This window comes from Schistocerca cancellata, chromosome 6 (genome assembly GCF_023864275.1).
Source record: "Schistocerca cancellata isolate TAMUIC-IGC-003103 chromosome 6, iqSchCanc2.1, whole genome shotgun sequence".
NCBI lineage: Eukaryota > Metazoa > Arthropoda > Insecta > Orthoptera > Acrididae > Schistocerca > Schistocerca cancellata.
Genome location: NC_064631.1, coordinates 72,873,655 through 72,891,961, shown reverse-complemented (window position 1 = coordinate 72,891,961; position 18,307 = coordinate 72,873,655).

Genomic DNA, 18,307 nt, shown 5'->3' with positions numbered 1-18,307 from the left:
GAAAGTCCCATTCATGCTGTCGTTGCGCGTCAACATTGCTTGGCAACATGCCACACAGGCAGCCATGTGGTCGTCCGTCAGCATTCGTGTCACCCACCTGGACGACACTTTTCGCATTTTCAGGTCGTCATGCAGGATTGTGTGCACAGAACCCATAGAAATGCCAACTCTGGACGCGATCTGTTCAACAGTCATTCGGCGATCTCCCAAAACAATTATCTCCTCTTTCTCGATCATGTCGTCAGACCGGCTTGTGCGAGTCCGAGGTTGTTTCGGTTTGTTGTCACACTATGTTCTGCCTTCATTAAACTGCCGCACCCACGAACGCACTTTCGGCACATCCATAACTCCATCACCACATGTCTCCTTCAACTGTCGATGAATTTCAATTGGTTTCACACCACGTAAATTAAGAAAACGAATGATTGCACGCTGTTCAAGTTAGGAAAACGTCGTCATTTTAAGTATTTAAAACAGTTCTCATTCTCGCCGCTGGCGGTAAAATTCCATCTGCCGTACGGTGCTGCCATCTCTGGGACGTATTGACAATGAACGTGGCCTCATTTTGAAACAATGCGCATGTTTCTATCTCTTTCCAGTCCGGAGAAAAAAATCGGTGGCCTTAGAACTTGAATGCACCTCGTATTTGTTCATGAGACCCAGAAAATATTAGATACAGGCTCCCAGATAGATGCTATTTTCTTTGACTTCCGGAAGGCGTTCGATACAGTTCCGCACTGTCGCCTGATAAACAAAGTAAGAGTCTATGGAATATCATACCAGCTGTGTGGCTGGATTGAAGAGTTTTTAGCAAACAGAACACAGCATGTTGTTCTCAATGGACAGACGTCTACAGACGTTAAAGTAACATCTGGCGTGCCACAGGGGAGTGTTATAGGACCATTGCTTTTCACAATATATATAAATAACCTAGTAGACAGTGTCGGAAGTTCCATGCGGCTTTTCGCGGATGATGCTATAGTATACAGAGAAGTTGCAGCCTTGGAAAATTGTAGCGAAATGCAGATAGATCTGCAGCGGATAGGCACTTGGTGCAGGGAGTGGCAACTGACCCTTAACATAGACAAATGTAACGTTTTGCGAATACATAGAAAGAACGATCCTTTATTTTATGATTATACGATAGCGGAACAAACACTGGTAGCAGTTACTTCTGTAAAATATCTGTAAGTATGCGTGAGGAACGATATGAAGTGGAATGATCATTTAAAATTAATTGCTGGTAAGGCGGGTACCAGGTTGAGATTCATTGGGAGAGTCCTTAGAAAATGTAGTCCATCAACAAAGGAGGTGGCTCACAAAACACTCGTTCGACTTATACTTGAGTATTGCTCATCAGTGTGGGATCCGCACCAGGTTGGGTTGACGGAGGAGATAGAGAAGATCCAAAGAAGAGCGGCGCGTTTCGTCACAGGGTTATTTGGTAAGCGTGATAGCGTTACGGAGATGTTTAGCAAACTCAAGTGGCAGACTCTGCAAGAGAGGCGCTCTGCATCGCGGTGTAGTTTCCTCGCCAGGTTTCGAGAGGGTGCGTTTCTGGATGAGGTATCGAATATATTGCTCTCCCCTACTTATACCTCCCGAGGAGATCACGAATGTAAAATTAGAGAGATTAGAGCGCGCACGGAGGCTTTCAAACAGTCGTTTTTCCCGCGAACCATACGCGACTGGAACAGGAGAGGGAGGTAATGACAGTGGCACGTAAAGTGCCCTCCGCCACACACCGTTGGGTGGCTTGCGGAGTATAAATGTAGATGTAGATGTAAATAACCTGACAGCAGATGTTTTTATCTTATCTAGAGATCAGAAAATAGTTATGACTGATCTGGGGCCTCAACCTGCAATGCTGCCCTACGCATGTGCGAAACTAAAACAAACTCCTCCCGAACAGGACATAGGGGCCCAACAGTACAGACCGATCGTGGCATAACCCTCAGCTCACATGCGTCACCGGATGCGAATATGTAGGAACATGTGGACGCCACACCGCTCTCCCGGCCGTATGTCAGTTTACAAGACTGGAGCCACTAGTTCTCAATCAAGTAGATCCTCAATTTGCCTCACAAGGGCTGATTGGACCCCCCTTGCCAACAGGGAAGGCAAAAACCGGATGATCACCCATCCAAGTGCTAGCCTAGCCCAACAGACCTTAACTTCGGTGATCAGACGGGAACCAGCAAGACCGTTGGCACTCATGTGCACATCACATAATAAATTGAACACTATTTTCGCTCATCATATAGAAACAAACACACAGCTTAGTGAACAACATGATGTCCAGTCCCCCCCTGCTGCTCATTCGCCTGCGTATATCCTCTCGTATATATATTACTCATCGATTCTCATGTCCCATTGATGCTTCCATCGCAAAGATAATTTAACTTCTACTACCCTGGGCGTTAAAGCTATGCGATAGGTCTTGAAACGCACTCTATAAGAAGTCAGAGAACTACTGTCGGTGTTTCAGGCTGCACACGATCTTCAGATGTCATCCCTGTAAGAAGCCCCAAAAGTTCAGCATGTGCTTTGTGCCGGCTCTGAACAAATAGAGCACCATCTGGCATCGAAGCCACGTTACTGCGTTCTTTTTAGTGCATGGGTAGTATGTCCTGTCTGGTAAGAATACAGTCGCTAGTCAATATCTTGTCTCATACATAGAAAGAAAGCGGTCATCTCCGTTCAGTTTGCAAGGACCGCAGCTGCCATACCTGCTGCTGCTGGTGAGAGATAATAGATTAAATGTTCAAATGGTTCGAATGGCTCTGAGCACTATGGGACTTAACTTCTATGGTCATCAATCCCCTAGAACTTAGAACTACTTAAACCTAACTAACCTAAGGACATCACACACATCCATGCCCGAGGCAGGATTCGAACCTGCGACCGTAGCGGTCGCTCGGTTCCAGACTGTAGCGCCTTTAACTGCTTGGCCACCCCAGCCGGCCATTAAATGTCTTATGCTTGATTTAGGCTACAGGCTACAGTTCCACACTGAGGACCTCAGTTTTAATATTATGTGTGACAAACACTGATCAGCCAGAACATTCTGACCACTGACTTACTACCGATATAAACCCGTCCAGGCGATAGCAGCGTAACCTGGCGGGAATGACTGCTAATCAGACACACGCATAGTGCATGTAGTATTAGTGATTGTTGTCAGTGTGCTGTTCGTGTGTAGAGTTGGGAAGGCACGCAATCTATCTTGTCTGGCCGAGGGCAGATGTGATGGCTAGGAGGCTCAGCACAAGTATTTCGTAAATTGCACGCCTTTTGGGGTGTTCGAGGAGTTCTGTGGTGAGTTTCTTCAAAACGTGGTGGAACCAAGGTGAAACTAAGTCTAGAAGTCGTGGGCTTGGATGGTCACCCCTCATTACAGCTGTCTCGCGTCATAGGCTGTGTAGACTGGTAAAACAAGTCAGGCAGCGAACTGTGGCGGAATTAACATCAGATTTTAATGCTATGCACAGTACAAGTGAGTCTGAACACTCCTAACGATGGGTCTCCGCAGGACGACCCATGCGTGTGCCTAAGTTAACAACACAACACCAGCAACTATGACTGAAATGGGCACATGACTATCGGCACTGGAAGTTGGTGCAGTGACAGAGCGTTGTATGGTCTGATGAATCCCGATTCCTTCACCATCACGCCGATGGTAGGGTAAGAATGCTTCGTCTTCAAGGTGAGCAGTTCCTTGACACCTGTACTTCTGGATGGATAGAAGCTGGTGGTGGTTCCATTACAGTCTGACAAACATTCATGTGTAAGGCACCATGATGGCCAATGAGTATCATACACTGATTGTAGATCACGTGCTCGACTTCATGACGATAGTTGGGGGCAAGGCACATTTTTGTAGTGTGGGTTGCCTACTTCAGGAGCAGGTATGCAATCAGTACCAAACCTATTGTTGTCCTTTGACTGACAGGTTGTGAGCTTATTGTACTCTTTTGATTGACAGTTTCTTAACCTATTGTTCCGCTAAAAGGATCCTTTCTTTTCATTGACAGGTCCTTAACGTATTGTTTACCGCCCCCACCTCCCTCTCCTCAAGAAACCTCCAATGCATCTCTTCCCCCTCGCTACTACAAGTACACTTTCAGGTCTGAGTAACTGTAATAGATGCTCCCACTCTTATCAGTTTGATTGACTACTTAATTAAATTGGTCAATTAATTAACCCCTCCCCCTCTGGTAAACCCCCTCCCCTCCCACCTTCCCGAAAATTGGTGGTAAAAAGACTCAGTTTATCGATGATTTGGAGAGTGAATTTAATTGCAGTGTATGGAATATTGTTTAAACAATATAGACAATGTGTGGAATATTGTTTATTTAACAATTTAGGGGATTCAAGGCAGTGTATGGAATATAGTTTATTTATTTATTTAAAGAATTTTTCAGGAATTCTATCCCCCCCCTACCACCACACCCACCGCTCTTCCCCTCCCCTCCTTTACCTGGAAATTGGCGGCTCTGCGGTGGATCTCACGAAGGGAAATACAAGGGTATTGTGTTTATTTATAAAAAAAATCAGTTTGCAGGAATTGCATTTATGTTGCTCATCATTCTCCACTGTTTTGAAAGATGCAGGTCTTGTAAGAAGCACTTAAATCGATTTCCCTTCTTTTTGTTCTAATCACACAAGGTTTTGTGTTAGCGGAAGAGCCAACACGCGTTACGAGTGAAGGCCGAAATGCACGCATTTTAGTTCACGCAGGCTGGCGTTAGGAGGGAAGAACTATACTGACGTGAGGTCTGGAACATGACAAGGAATGAGAATTCAGAAAGCGGACGAAATTAGCTTGATACTTAACTTTAATCCATTAATGATGAACGTCGCTCTTGACGGTACATGAGTCACAATATTATCAGTTCAGAATACATTTTTGAAGTAATTATAGTAACTGAATTTGGCATCTTGCTAGGTCGTAGCAAATGACGTAGCTGAAGGCTATGCTAAAGTGTCGTCTCTGCAAATGAGAGCGTATGTAGACAGTGAACCATCGCTAGCAAAGTTGGCTGTTCAACTGGGGCGAGTGCTAGGGAGTCTCTAGACCAGACCTGCCGTGTGTCGGCGCTCGGTCTGCAATCACTGATAGTGGCGACACGCGGGTCCGACGTATACTAACGGACTGCGGCCGATTTAAAGGCTACCACCTAGCAAGTGTGGTGTCTGGCGGTGACATCACACGAGGAATACCATCATGAAGCACACATCCCATGTAATTAGACAGATAAAAATATTTCGATCGCGGAGCACACACAGCCTGCCATCCCAGTTGGGGTGCACCGGCGCCCTCCATGAAGTGACGATGTGGCCATCAGCTGCCAAACCACGTGCAGGTGTCAGTTCGGGTCCTGAAAGGATGAGGCGGTGGCATCCCTTTCATAGATGATACCTGAGAAATACATGTTCAAATACATGTTCACCTAGGCACCATTGCCGGTGCGATGACGCAGAGCTAAGGGGCCAGCGCTGAGAGAGACCTTTGCATCGCGGATCACCCTCAGCGAGATGTTTGCATAGTGACTCAACCCCGCAGGCGCAGCTAAAGGGTTCTCAAAGCTATACTGAATCACATGTCTATGTAAATAAGAGCCAAGCATACCTCTCGGAAATAGTAAAGTGCTGCAGAAGTAGTTAACAGTAGCTTGTGTAAGAGCTTTTCTAATGTTACAGCTGGTCTGCAGGGAAATTCTGGTCTTAATAGGACCTGTTTACGAAAATAGCCTGAATAACACCGTATGCATTCTTCCTCACGATAATAATGGGACAGCCCATCCATTATTTCTCAGTCCCTTCCCGGAATTCGTAAAGTGCTACAGAAATAGTTAACCGTCGCTTTTGTAGGAGTTTTCGTGCTGTCTCAGCTTGCCTGCATGGAAATTCTTGTCCTAACAGGACCTGTTTACGAAAATAGCCCGAATAACACCGAATGCATTCTTCCTGATGATCCTGACGAGAAAGCCCACCACCTACTCAATTTAACCATCAACCTGTTGCTGCTGCCAGTGTGGGAGTACTATCCGCCTTTTTTTTCTGCAGACGAGACTTTCAGTGACAAAAAACGGTTTTGTACAGATGGCCATATTGCACTGACAATTATACCCTGAAAAAGTGGTCTACATGCCACGTACTCATCGTGCCGCAGCGCAGTGCCAACAGAGGAAACTGCTGCTGTAAACATGGCCCATGCCCACAGCCGCAGAAGTGCGTGTCAGCGAGAGAGAGACACGGCAGTTGAGTATTAGTTCACTATTCGCCCGCCCACAGAGAGCCGCGAGCCAAATTGTCGTTTGCAGGAAGCTTTCTCAGACTCCCTGAACCAGTGTACAAAGCATGGGCAACCCATCTCGGAACAAAGGCGTCTGCAGTTCCTGGCCCTGGCCTCCTTGCTTGCTGCTGTGGTTTCTATGGCCAACTCCAGACTCACAAGAATACTGGGAACCAGGCATTTATTTATCAGTATAACTACAATTAAATATTAGGATTACTGCCGCAGAATGACACCGAGCAATGTACTGGTTATGTCTCCCCTTTATGGTCATGGTTCTGGAACGATTTTCACTATCTATAGCGCACATAATTTTCCATTTAGAAAGAAAAACCTTTCATTTCCCTTACAGCTATCTACGTGCTGAATCTATACGCAGTAGCGAGCACCAGACTCTAAAACATATACCGCGAAGACTGTTGTGCAAAGGCTGGTTCGGTTCCCCTCGGCACAAAGGCGTCACTGTTTCTGGCCCCGACCTATTTGCTAGCTTGCTTGCTTTCTACACCCATCTCCAGACTCTGGGATTACAACAACACATGTATTTTCACATGGTTTGCCAGAATATTATACCATTTATGCGATACTTCTCGATATCAAGCTTGCATAGCAGTATCGCTCGCACAGTACAATTCCAAAGATACGGACAGTAAATTATTTCTCTAGAAACCCGAAACTTTAGCGATGTCGAGCGTGCTGTAAACCACTGAGTAACTCGAAACATATCCCGTCTGCGAAGACCTTTACGTGAAAACTGCAAAAAAATAGACGAAACTCATATTTCCACTCACGAATACCGATGTAGATGATTCCAGATCACTCCCATAATTTACAAAGTCAGCTAAGGTGTCTTCCATCTGTCTTTCACCTGCTAGATGCACACACCATAATCGATGTTCCATCAACTAAATAAAGGCGGGAAATGTGCAGAAGCAGTCAGCCGGACAATTTACATGGGAGGGAATAATGGTGCACTGCAAACACACGTCCATATTGAATATTCTCAAATTTCGACGCGATCACGAAAGCTGTCCAACACATACTAAGTATTAGTTCGCTATTCGGCCGTCTGGAGAACGACGAGGTTAAGTCAGCTACTTTCCTACATCCCAACAGGCCTCTCCATTCAGACAGCTCCTACCGTTGGCAGGAAAAATGAATCATTCCCGCCACTGGCCACTGGTACTTTGCGCCACGCATCCCCAGACAGAATTATCCCAGGAAACTGGCCACATATATATTTTATCACTGTACTTACAATTAAATATTTCGATAGCGGTCCCAACTGAACGACATTCGACAATGAGCGAAGTATCAGAAATACACCCTGCTGGCAGCTGTGGCTCTGGAAATAGAAATATCTGTACCATTCTTATGACTCGACATGCTTTCCCCTTTGCTATACAGTATTCCACGTCAATCAGTACCTTCCTTAGGACTGGACATAGTCATTTCCTTCGCACCTGTCGTAACACACACACATATCTTATAAGCTGGAGCTCAAGGCGAACCTATCACACATCCCTTACTACTGAGGATAATACTTGGCCAATAACTGATTGCTGGCGATACGTAACAGTAATTACCAAAAATCAGCGCTGGGTGGACATGTCTGATAAGTTTTTCTTGCGAGTTGTACCACTGTGTCTTAGAAAGAGAAACGCAATCCTTTTACAAACCACCAGATGTTAAAAAAACACGATCTCAACAACTACTGTATGTTACTGTCACATGTGGTCTTAGTTCTACAGGTGCGTACCAGTATCCATGTTAAAAGCTATACTGGGTTTATAAATCGAGGTATTCCATTACCTCCAAATGAAGTGGGCTTTGCAGACAAATACCGCGACACTGAATATAGACGGTGTTCGCCGGAGTGTATGTTATCAGACCAACAGTGCGGTTACACGTCTCTCATGATGCAGCCTCGTGATAAAATCACCGAATTTAGAAAGTGATCCGGCTAAGAAACGTTGTATGAAACCGGTATTTGCAACTCCCTCATGCCGCCGCTAGATATTTCTCCAGTATTTGTTATGCATTCTGTCTCGATGCCATGTCAGAGGTTCTGCGATGTATCCACAGAGTTATAAGCGAAGGTTGACTGAGAAGGCTCACAAACAGAAGATGGTGTGCTGATTGAGGTCATAAGAAATTTACACAGACTTTTCAGATCTCTACTGTTACGCTATCCGGTAGAAATGCTGTCTGGAATTTGGAAGAAATTCTTTCTATTCAACCAAATACCTGCCTTGGATCCTATGGAGAAGCCACTAGTGAATCATATTTCTGGCACTCTCATATATCGAAACGAGTCACCTTTCTCGAAGCTGCCTGCTACAGTAAAAATCCAACGTGGTTTTAGGTAGTCCCTATGCATCTTGCAACTGCCCCTCAGACTCTGCACTACCATCCCTGCAGCTTTGCACATGTGATCCTTCCATTCGGACCTGAGCAGAAGTCGGAGAAAGCTATATCTTCCTCCTTCTGTGACCCGTGTAGAAACAGGATAAGCTGAGTAAGTGCGACAGGACTGTGTTTTGACCATTCGATGGAAATGAGAACGAACGTGTTGTCGTAGCTCCTCCAATTGTGCACGATGTGTAAGATCAGCGCCAAGCTAAGCCACATCCTGCAACAAGAGGTAGTATAAAAGACAGTATGGAAACTGGGAAAGGGACGAGGGTTTTGCTATTGAATTGTGCTGCTTCTCCAAAAAAACATACAGGTACTACAGATTCGCATCTCACAGGGCCCATTCACGTCTATCACTCCAACATGCTATTATCATTATTCTGTACAATCCAACAGAGAAAATTATGAACTGTGAAAGCTCTACTAACTTCATATGATAGAGAACTCGATAAGATTTTTACCGCATGTCTTTCCTCCCATATATAGAAAACAAATATTGTATGCATCTCAGCACCGAGCACATGTGGCGGTCTTATTAAATATACAGGTATTTATCCACTGCACAGACCAGTTTAACGTTTCATCACCTGTACTGTAGAAGGATGACCGTATCCCACAGACAATACTGTAAGTCGCAAGAGACGCTCCCTGTGACCCTGTGTCATTGTTTGAAACATTGCTTTTTTTTCTACTCTAACATGCTTTGTACACTGTCATACATTTTGTTTTTCTGCCACGACATCGAGGTCTGTGTCCGGTTCATAACTGACATTAACACTTTCTGATCCATCGCCTCTCGCAGAAAACTAGACGGCGCATGGTGTGAATAATGTTGTTACTGTTGCTGCACGCCACACACACTGGATGATTTTAAATAAAAGACAGTTACAACATAAGGAAACTGGAAGAGTTTTGCGGCGTTGTGGAACGTTTCCAAACTGCAGTCTGAAGGTGACTTGACATCCTCTACGCCGGCCGTAGTGGCCGAGCGGTTCTAGGCGCTACAGTCTGGAACCACGCGACCGCTACAGTCGCAGGTTCGAATCCTGCCTCGGGCATGGATGTGTGTGATTTCCTTGGGTTAGTTAGGTTTAAGTAGTTCTAAGTTCTAGGGCACTGATGACCTCAGAAGTCCCATAGTGCTCAGAGCTATTTGAACAGCCTCTACATTCACACACACCTGTCACAGTGACGGAATAGCTGATGGCTCTGCATTCCGTTTCGACTGATTCCTCATATTTCAGTCACGTACACGATCACTGTTTCGGTGCTAGCCATCCCCAGAAGGCGTTGCCTCTCCACAAAAACTGTTTCTCCATCTCAACAAACGATGTAAGTCAATCATTATGTGGTAACCAACAGCTTACCAGTGGGTGGATGGGATGGAAAACACACCGTCTATGTACTGTAATAATAAGCATCACAGTTGATAATGTGAACAATTTTAGTAATTTTACAGTAATATCAACACCGAACAGTGATGCAACATCATGTTTCCCAATTTCAGTATCATCGCTAAACTGACATTCTCTACTTAACGAGTATCATTGCGAATGTAGATAGATGACTGTGCAGTACGTCCAGTCATTGTTAATTCTCAAACGTATACATTATCAAAGTATATCAGACAGCGCTCTACATATTTCTAGTACCTCAATCATAGTGCATAATTTAAACCTATCTCGCAGTCTTAAGATAAAATTAGAGGCTGAAAAACCCCTTCGTACTGTCTCTGAACAACCTGCCCTGCGGCACCATTACCAATTTAATCAGCAGCTGTGCAGTAGTAGAGCTCTACATTCCATGTCTCGTGAAAGAATGGACCTTGCCGAGTCCCCGCCCATCCAAGTGCACAAGATTTCTCTAGATGCGCACATGTCGAGGAGGCTAGCACCCCTTATCGGTGTATAGTAGTAGAATTTAAAGTGTTGTGATGTAATAGCAGATGATTAAGAATAAGAAGAAATGGGTGGTTTTTATGCATGATGGAGCTCCAGACGGATGGAGTTCAAAGCACTGTACGTAAACCAACTGCACTACCAATTTTAAAGTACTGTTCTAGTGCCTGGGTTCAGTATCAAGATTGTATTGGTAAGAGAGAACATAAACACACGCACTACAAAGGCTACATGGTTGTGCACTTAAAACAGGCTATAATGTTAGATTGATTCAGTCTCTGACCTATTAGTCATGTGGAATGCAGCGCTGTTAATGTTCCAATGTAAGAAATATCTTTCCATCACATGACATACATCCTTCTTGCAGGTTTCTCTACGATAAACTATGGTAACAAACTGTAAAATGTAAAAAAAATACTTCCTTAAAATATCGATTCTGTGTGATACATGCACAATATAGCTTTCCAGAGATGTGTCCGATCACGGTTCAGAAATTATACTATGTCCGCATCAGTCCTACATAAAACATTCGTTAGTAATGGAGAATACCTCTTACAAGGAACAGATAAATGCATAGCAGCGGCGTCCGACATGTGAAATTACACGTCATGCCGCCACTAACTCTGTGAACAGCATACATGTCAAGCAGATGCATACACAGGGATTGCAGTATCTCACACCCATTGTCACACACCCATTGCTAACTTAGAATCATCTTAGTTATGAAACTGAAGCCTCGATTTTATACCCAAGATGCGACAGGGGAATGGAGTACATCGTACAAATATTCGTTCGTTTAGAGGAATGTGTCGAAACAGGATGGTCACGTTTTATCACACATGAGATGGAAGTCCTCTGAAGACCGAGAGGTTTGCTGTTAACGATCGCAAGTAGATAGTGCTCTAAGTTACAACATACAGAGCACGTGGTTGTATATGAGTCGAACGCAGGCTGTGTCACGCGAATGATGCATCCTGACAGAACAGCGGAAAAAAATGGTCAAGCGACCTGCAGTAACATCTCCCTCTCTAAAATGCATCATCATTCTACAATTAAATCCACTGCTATCCTCTAAAGCAGATGCATGTAAGTTTAGAGGCAGATGGTTCTCTGTTTTCCTGAATAGCGTCAAATACAGTAGTCAACTCGCGTGTACCACTGTTACCTCAATTGACATACAGTAGAATGCTGCCTAAATGGAAAAAAGTGACTGTTTCCCTTGTTTCCTGCGCTTTCATGTCAATGTTTTCTTGGATTCCTCTTGCTGTCACATATTTGTTCCCATGCACAAATTGTTCTGCGCCAACCAGAAGACATGTATGTATTTCCTCAATTTCCCCCCATTTCGGTGTATATTCCCTCAATTTATACGTGTTTCCCGTCATTTGTCGCAATTCTATCGATTTTATATCTGTTCTATGCATGCAATCATGACATCACCTCTCGTTCCGTATTCTAAAATTGCTTGTAAATGTAGTACAGCTGCCAACACCTAGCGCAAATGCACTGTTTTTCTGTTCGGGAAGCATAGTATAGCACTGTACTCCATTGCATCCAGTCGCCTCCACCCCACATGTTCCACATTTGCGGTGCATTTGCTCTGTTTCCTGTATGTTTGTGGATGTGCATGTGTCACGGATGGGTCCCAGGAGCCAGTCCACCAACTGGTGGACCCAACTTTGAACACAGAACACATCTTCGGACGTAATGCATGGTTGGTCCACCTGTGAGTACCATCCCAGATGCGAAGTTTGGTGGATCCGCCTCTTAATATCGATCTGTATGTATAGTGATCAGAAGATCCACTCTCAAACGTTAACTCGGATGTGATGTATTGTGTATCTGCATCCCAACATCGCTCCGTACATTGTGTGTGGCAGATCCACCTTCATACCATGTTCTGGTCGTGGCATATTGTGGATTTACAACCCAACATCGCTCCAGATATAAAGCGAGGCGGATCCACACTCGAACGCTAACTCTCGTCTACTGCAGGGGTGGGGGAGAGGGGGAGGGGGCGGGGTACAAGAGGGTAATGACCTGTCAATCAAAGGAGAACAATAGGTTTGTCCCTGAGTGCATACCTGCAACTGATGTAGGCACCTGCACTAAAAAAACGTGCTGATTCCGGCCTTGTCCCCCTACTGACGATCATGTCTTTTAACAGCTGTGGCATTTTTCAACAAGATAAAGCGCGAGTAGACAAGGCCAGGAGAGTGATAGAGTGGTTTGAGGAACACAGTGAAGAGTTCCAATTGATGTGTTAGCCTCCAAACTCCCCATATCTGAAGTCGATCGAACACATCCAGAATGTGATTGAGCAATGGTGTCAGAGCTCACCGCCCCCCTCCGCGGAATTTACAAGAATTAATTGACTTGTGTACGCAGATGTGGTGCCAACTCCCTCCAGAGACGTACCAAAGTCTCACTGCTTCCACACCACGACACATCGCTGTGGTTATCCGTGTCAAAGGTAGACATACAGGTTATTAGGTAGGTATTCATAGTGATGTGGCTGACCAGTGTACACTCCATCGAGACGACTATCGGAATGACTTGTTACATGGGTGTATCCGGGATGGGGGTCATAGGCACGCTAACACATGTCAAAAAAATACATATTCTATGCCAACATTCGTAGTTCTGGGCACAGGGTGCATCGAGAAAACCGATCTTGCAGTAAAGGTACACAATTAAAATCGCCGCCGCGGAAAAAATAGTGGTGCCATCATTGTAGCAGCGTGGCAATTTTCTCTGTGAAGAAGCGGGAACGGTCTTGTGTTCTGTCGGTAGTCGACAATACATACATATAATGAGCCGTACATCAAGCACAGTCACTGCTAATCTGCCCCCCCCCCCTACTCCCCCCAAGGTGGAGGGTACAAGCTATCACCTGCCGTGACGTCTTCCGTAAGAATGTAATGCCAATACTTACGCTTTGTACCTGCACATGATGGGAAATTCGCTGATGTACACTTCTTGTAGGAGGACGATGTCTATGTTCGCCGTTTATAGCACAAGTTTAAGTAAAGACATCCTGTTCTGCGACTGTATGGCGTTGATACTAAGAGAGGCAAGCAAATATGCTTGTCTTCTTTCCTATGTCTTATATCTATCGCACATGGAAGCTTACGTCATCGGAATTTCTATTAGCACATTGTGTGGCTCTGAGGTGCCTGCCGGTGTTAATTATAGTCCTAACTTAAAGGGGCGCCACCTCTGCCTTGTCGCCTGTTGCTACCTTCAGCGGACAACCTTCACAGTCAGCGCAGTCTGCTTGGGACAAGTTTGCCGTAGGCTCGGTATTGCCAGCCCCATCACTCTGTGTCGTCTTTTCTAGTATCATAGATTGGTAATGGACTGACGGCAGCTGTGCGTTGTAGAGCGCTTCAGGTCATTCTACAGCCGTTATGGTGGTGTTCTGGCGGTAAGGTCTCGGTTCCCTCTGTTATGTAGAGCCTGGGCTTACATTTCAGCAAAATAATGCCTGCCCGCACTCGGCGACAGTTTCTATTCTATGCCTTCGTGCTGCTTGCCAAAAACTATGATGGCGAGTAGTGTCGCTGGATCTCTCCCCTACTGAGAACGTTTGGAGCATTATGGGCAGGGCCCTCCCATCAGCTCTGTATTATGGCGATCTAACGCGCTAACTGGACGGAATATGGCACGATATCCCTCAGGAAGGCTGCTCTCTCAATCAATGCCATACAAATAAGTGCTTGCTTGCATAAGTGCCAGAAGTGGGCCAACGCGTTATTGTCTAGCCCAATTAGTGAAACTCTTTCTCTAGAATAATTCTCGCAATTTTTCTGAACCTGTAATCAGCGTTCTGTCTCGTCATCACGTCTGTCGAATTCCTTCCCATTTACATAATTCTTCGCCGTGCATCGTTTCTTTATTTTATTGTCCTAAAGTGTATTTCTGAGAAAACAGTAACCTAGTCTAATACATTTAGTGTCTCCGTTTAACATCTTAGTACCCATGTTCACTTTTAGTTACCCTCATGTTGTAACCTATATCCTAGGCACTATGCATTTCGTTCAAGTGATCTTCCTAAAGTTCACTGCCGTCTCTAACAGAGTGACAATGTTATCGCAAGCCTTAGAGGTTTTCTTTCTTGTCCCCATCTTTAATTCACATTCCAAATCATCTTTGCTTTGCTTTATTTCTTCCTCCATAAGTAGGCTGAATAACATGGGCAGGGGTAGATTACAAACATGTCACACTTCTTTCAGCCGATGCCTGTATTTCGTGTTCTCTCACTTTTCCAAGTCTGATTTCTGTCCCAGCTGTACACAACGTTTCGCTCCCTTTATTTTATGTAACCTCAGAACAACATTTTGTAGTCAATACTGCCAAAATATTATTCCATTATTTTGCTAAAAAATTGAAATTAAGAGTAAACAACTTCTCAATGAAATGTTTGCTCTTCTTTATCTTCATGATATAATTTTTACACCCTTTTTTCAATTTCTGTTGAAGAACATGGCGACTACATAGAGATGAAAAAATGACCAAACGACTTTTAGTATTTTCTGGAAGCTGAACACAGAATATGAACATTACTAGTCTTTAACACTAACTATTCGACCACGGAACTAATAAAAACAGTTTCAAAAATTAACAAACGTTATTTATTTCTTGACCTAGTAATGACTCAAAGAAAGCCATTACTTTACGTTTTGGAAATACAAATTCCTTTACACCAATTAAATGTATCCGTATGACAACGACTTCTCCCTCAGGAGAAGCGTCTTCGTCCTCCACCATCTCCCTCACATCGGCTAACCAATCTTCTTCTGGCATCAGTTCGTCAATCCACCATAGGTCTGTATCTGAATAATCCATCTCGTCAGGCATAACCTCGAAAAGGTCCAGTTCTTCTGCCAGGTCAGCCTCGATGTCCAGTACATATTCCTCGAAATCAGCTTCCAGCAAGTCCATTTCCGATCGCCATCTAAAAACAAAATTGAATTGTTTTGGAAGACATCATGTGGAAAACTATTCTAAAATATATTACCCTTAAACAGTGTCATTCTAGTGTCAAGAGATTTTTCAAACTTATAAAAATTTGTGACTGTGTCATGGCACGTCTTTTAATGAGTACGTATAACAAACCAACTTATCAAAAGCATTATCAGCAGCAAGTTAACTTATTTCTAAAATACTCGTACATTATCTGATGACCTCACACTAAGCGTTTGCAGACTACAAGTAAATGGTGCGACACACAGGAATACTACAACATACCACATGTGTGAAATTGTTATGTACAACTAACTGTGCCACAAGCGACATTGAACATATGTTAAAACGATGCTTCAACACAATTTACGTCGGTCTGTCATGCTGGTAGTTAACTACTACTAAAGTGATTAGCTGCATGTGTATCGTGACATTTCCGGCATATCTCGTGGACTGCATGTTGCTACCCTATTCAATCGTGCTCCCCACATTGATCATTACATGACGTCTGCTGAGGAGATTGAAATCGGTCGTGTTTTAATGTGCTATCATCAGCAAGAAGACAGATATTGCCGTGTGTCACACCACAATGTCAGAGTCAGTTTCGGACTGCTTCTACGTCAGTCACGTCACCAGTGAGACGACCAGCCCCACCCACCCTCTGCCTCTGCGCTGTGTCCACCCTGAGCACTGTGGTTGGCGATCTTATCTGTATCTCCCCTCTTTGCAAGCACTGACGACCTATCGTGAACCATTATACGTAACATATATAACTAAAAGAACTTATCTGCTATTATTCAGAAAGACTTGGTACTTACATTTCAGCACAGAGTATCAGCTGCCATAAGAGCCTGAAACAGAAAAGAGAAGAACATCGATTTTAATTACGATTGACGAAGTGTAAGTAGTTAGATTTACTAACAATAAGCAATACTAAGAGCTCAAGGGATCGAAAGGTTTTCCGAAACATGTTTTTCGGTGTGAAACTTTGTAAGAACTTCGAGACGCGAGAGCAATTGGTGCCTGTATGCCTCGCCAGTCACACATTTCGCCTGCGACCAAAACGCGCGACTGACGCAGCGATTCCGGCCTACAGCGTTTAGAGTGACGAGTGTGCGAGGATGCGAGAGCTGGCAGCGACTTACCAGCACAGAATCGCGAATGCGACGTCGTCGAGCGCAGTGATAAGCACGAGAACAAGCATCTTGTCTGACTGCTTAGCACCAAATTAGTGTTTCCGCGGTTACCCCGGCTGTAGCTCCATTGTCGATACAGGAGACAAGGGAGTCTCACCAATCACGAATGCCGCGTGAAATAACTGCTCAGTGAATCACTGATTTTATTCACATATTTAACAAACATATTTAATGATTGCTGCACCAATCAACATATTACACATTGCAGTTTTATAATAGTTTAAAGATTGTTCTCCATATATCCGTAAGCGCGGCATAAAGTTAAGATGAAAACACCGAGACTTGATTTAAAAACGTTGGTTTTCGTAGAAACTACGCAGATGTTCCGAGGTTACTCTTCCGGTTGTCTTTTGGCATCCACCCAGTGCGTTCCAAAAATGTCGATACGATGACGTGATCCGCTGTGCCTGCCTACCAGAGCATTTTCGTAATAGACGTGGGTATGCAAATTCCTGCAGTGTCTAAAAATGTACCAAGCATTTTCCGCTTATCAAGTGGTCGAGGCCGGGAAGTTCGTCTGTGACACACAATACGAAAATTCCATATTTTTTAAGTTGTACAGCTGTGTCGCGTTACATGTGTTCCCAACTGATGGAAAGTATTTTAGATGTTTGAAGTTTGAATCGTCTGCCTTGAGAGATACATGGTTTCTAGATGCATGAGGCTCTTCTATATGCAGGAAGCTGTACTATTCTATAGAGTTGTTTCTTTGCCATTGCAGTGACTATCGAATTTCTTTCCATTCCAGTAAAGGGTGCTACTTCAAGGCAGAGACATCGTCAGTGGTATTAAAGTACAATAACGGTGACGTAATGTAACACTCCACTTTTCCACTTTTCTTATTTTCTCATGCTGTGTGATATCGGCGTGTCCTTTGATGCAAAGTAATTGTGGACGTCTATATTGTAGAAAAATTTCGCGTATACTTTGTGGACCATTCCTTATCTTCTAGTAAACCTGCAGTACCTCTAGAATCAGTCACTATAAAGACGACGTCGGCGGCAGTTTAGACGCATAATGTGGCCTTCTTCGTCACTTACACTTCCCCAATACAAATGCTGGTTTCCGCCAGGAGTTCGTACATTTTCCTAGCTTGCGTAACTCCGCAATACAAGTCGCACGACATGAAATAATTGTGAGCGTTGCTGTCCTAGTGGACGGCCCGAGGTGAGTCGTATTAACAGCTGAGGTTTTTGGTGTAGACTGTCCTCCACGCTGATAGAAAAGACCTGGTTGTACGACAATCGCTTCACAATCGTAGCTAAACCTAGGTTTACAGTTTCATTTACTGAATGCATGTTCATGGTTCTCATCGGTAAACATCGATTTTATGGCAAGATCTTTCAGCATGGTGTGTGAGTTCTCTGTCTCGATTAATAAATAGTTCAAGGCACTACCATATACGTAATATGCATCGATAACTGGACAACGATTGTATAATGCCACGGTAAAGCTTGAATAAAACCAAAACCTCCTCACTTGTGATGCTGTACTTACTATGACGAGTAACCGTACAACGTCGGTTGCTAAGCATT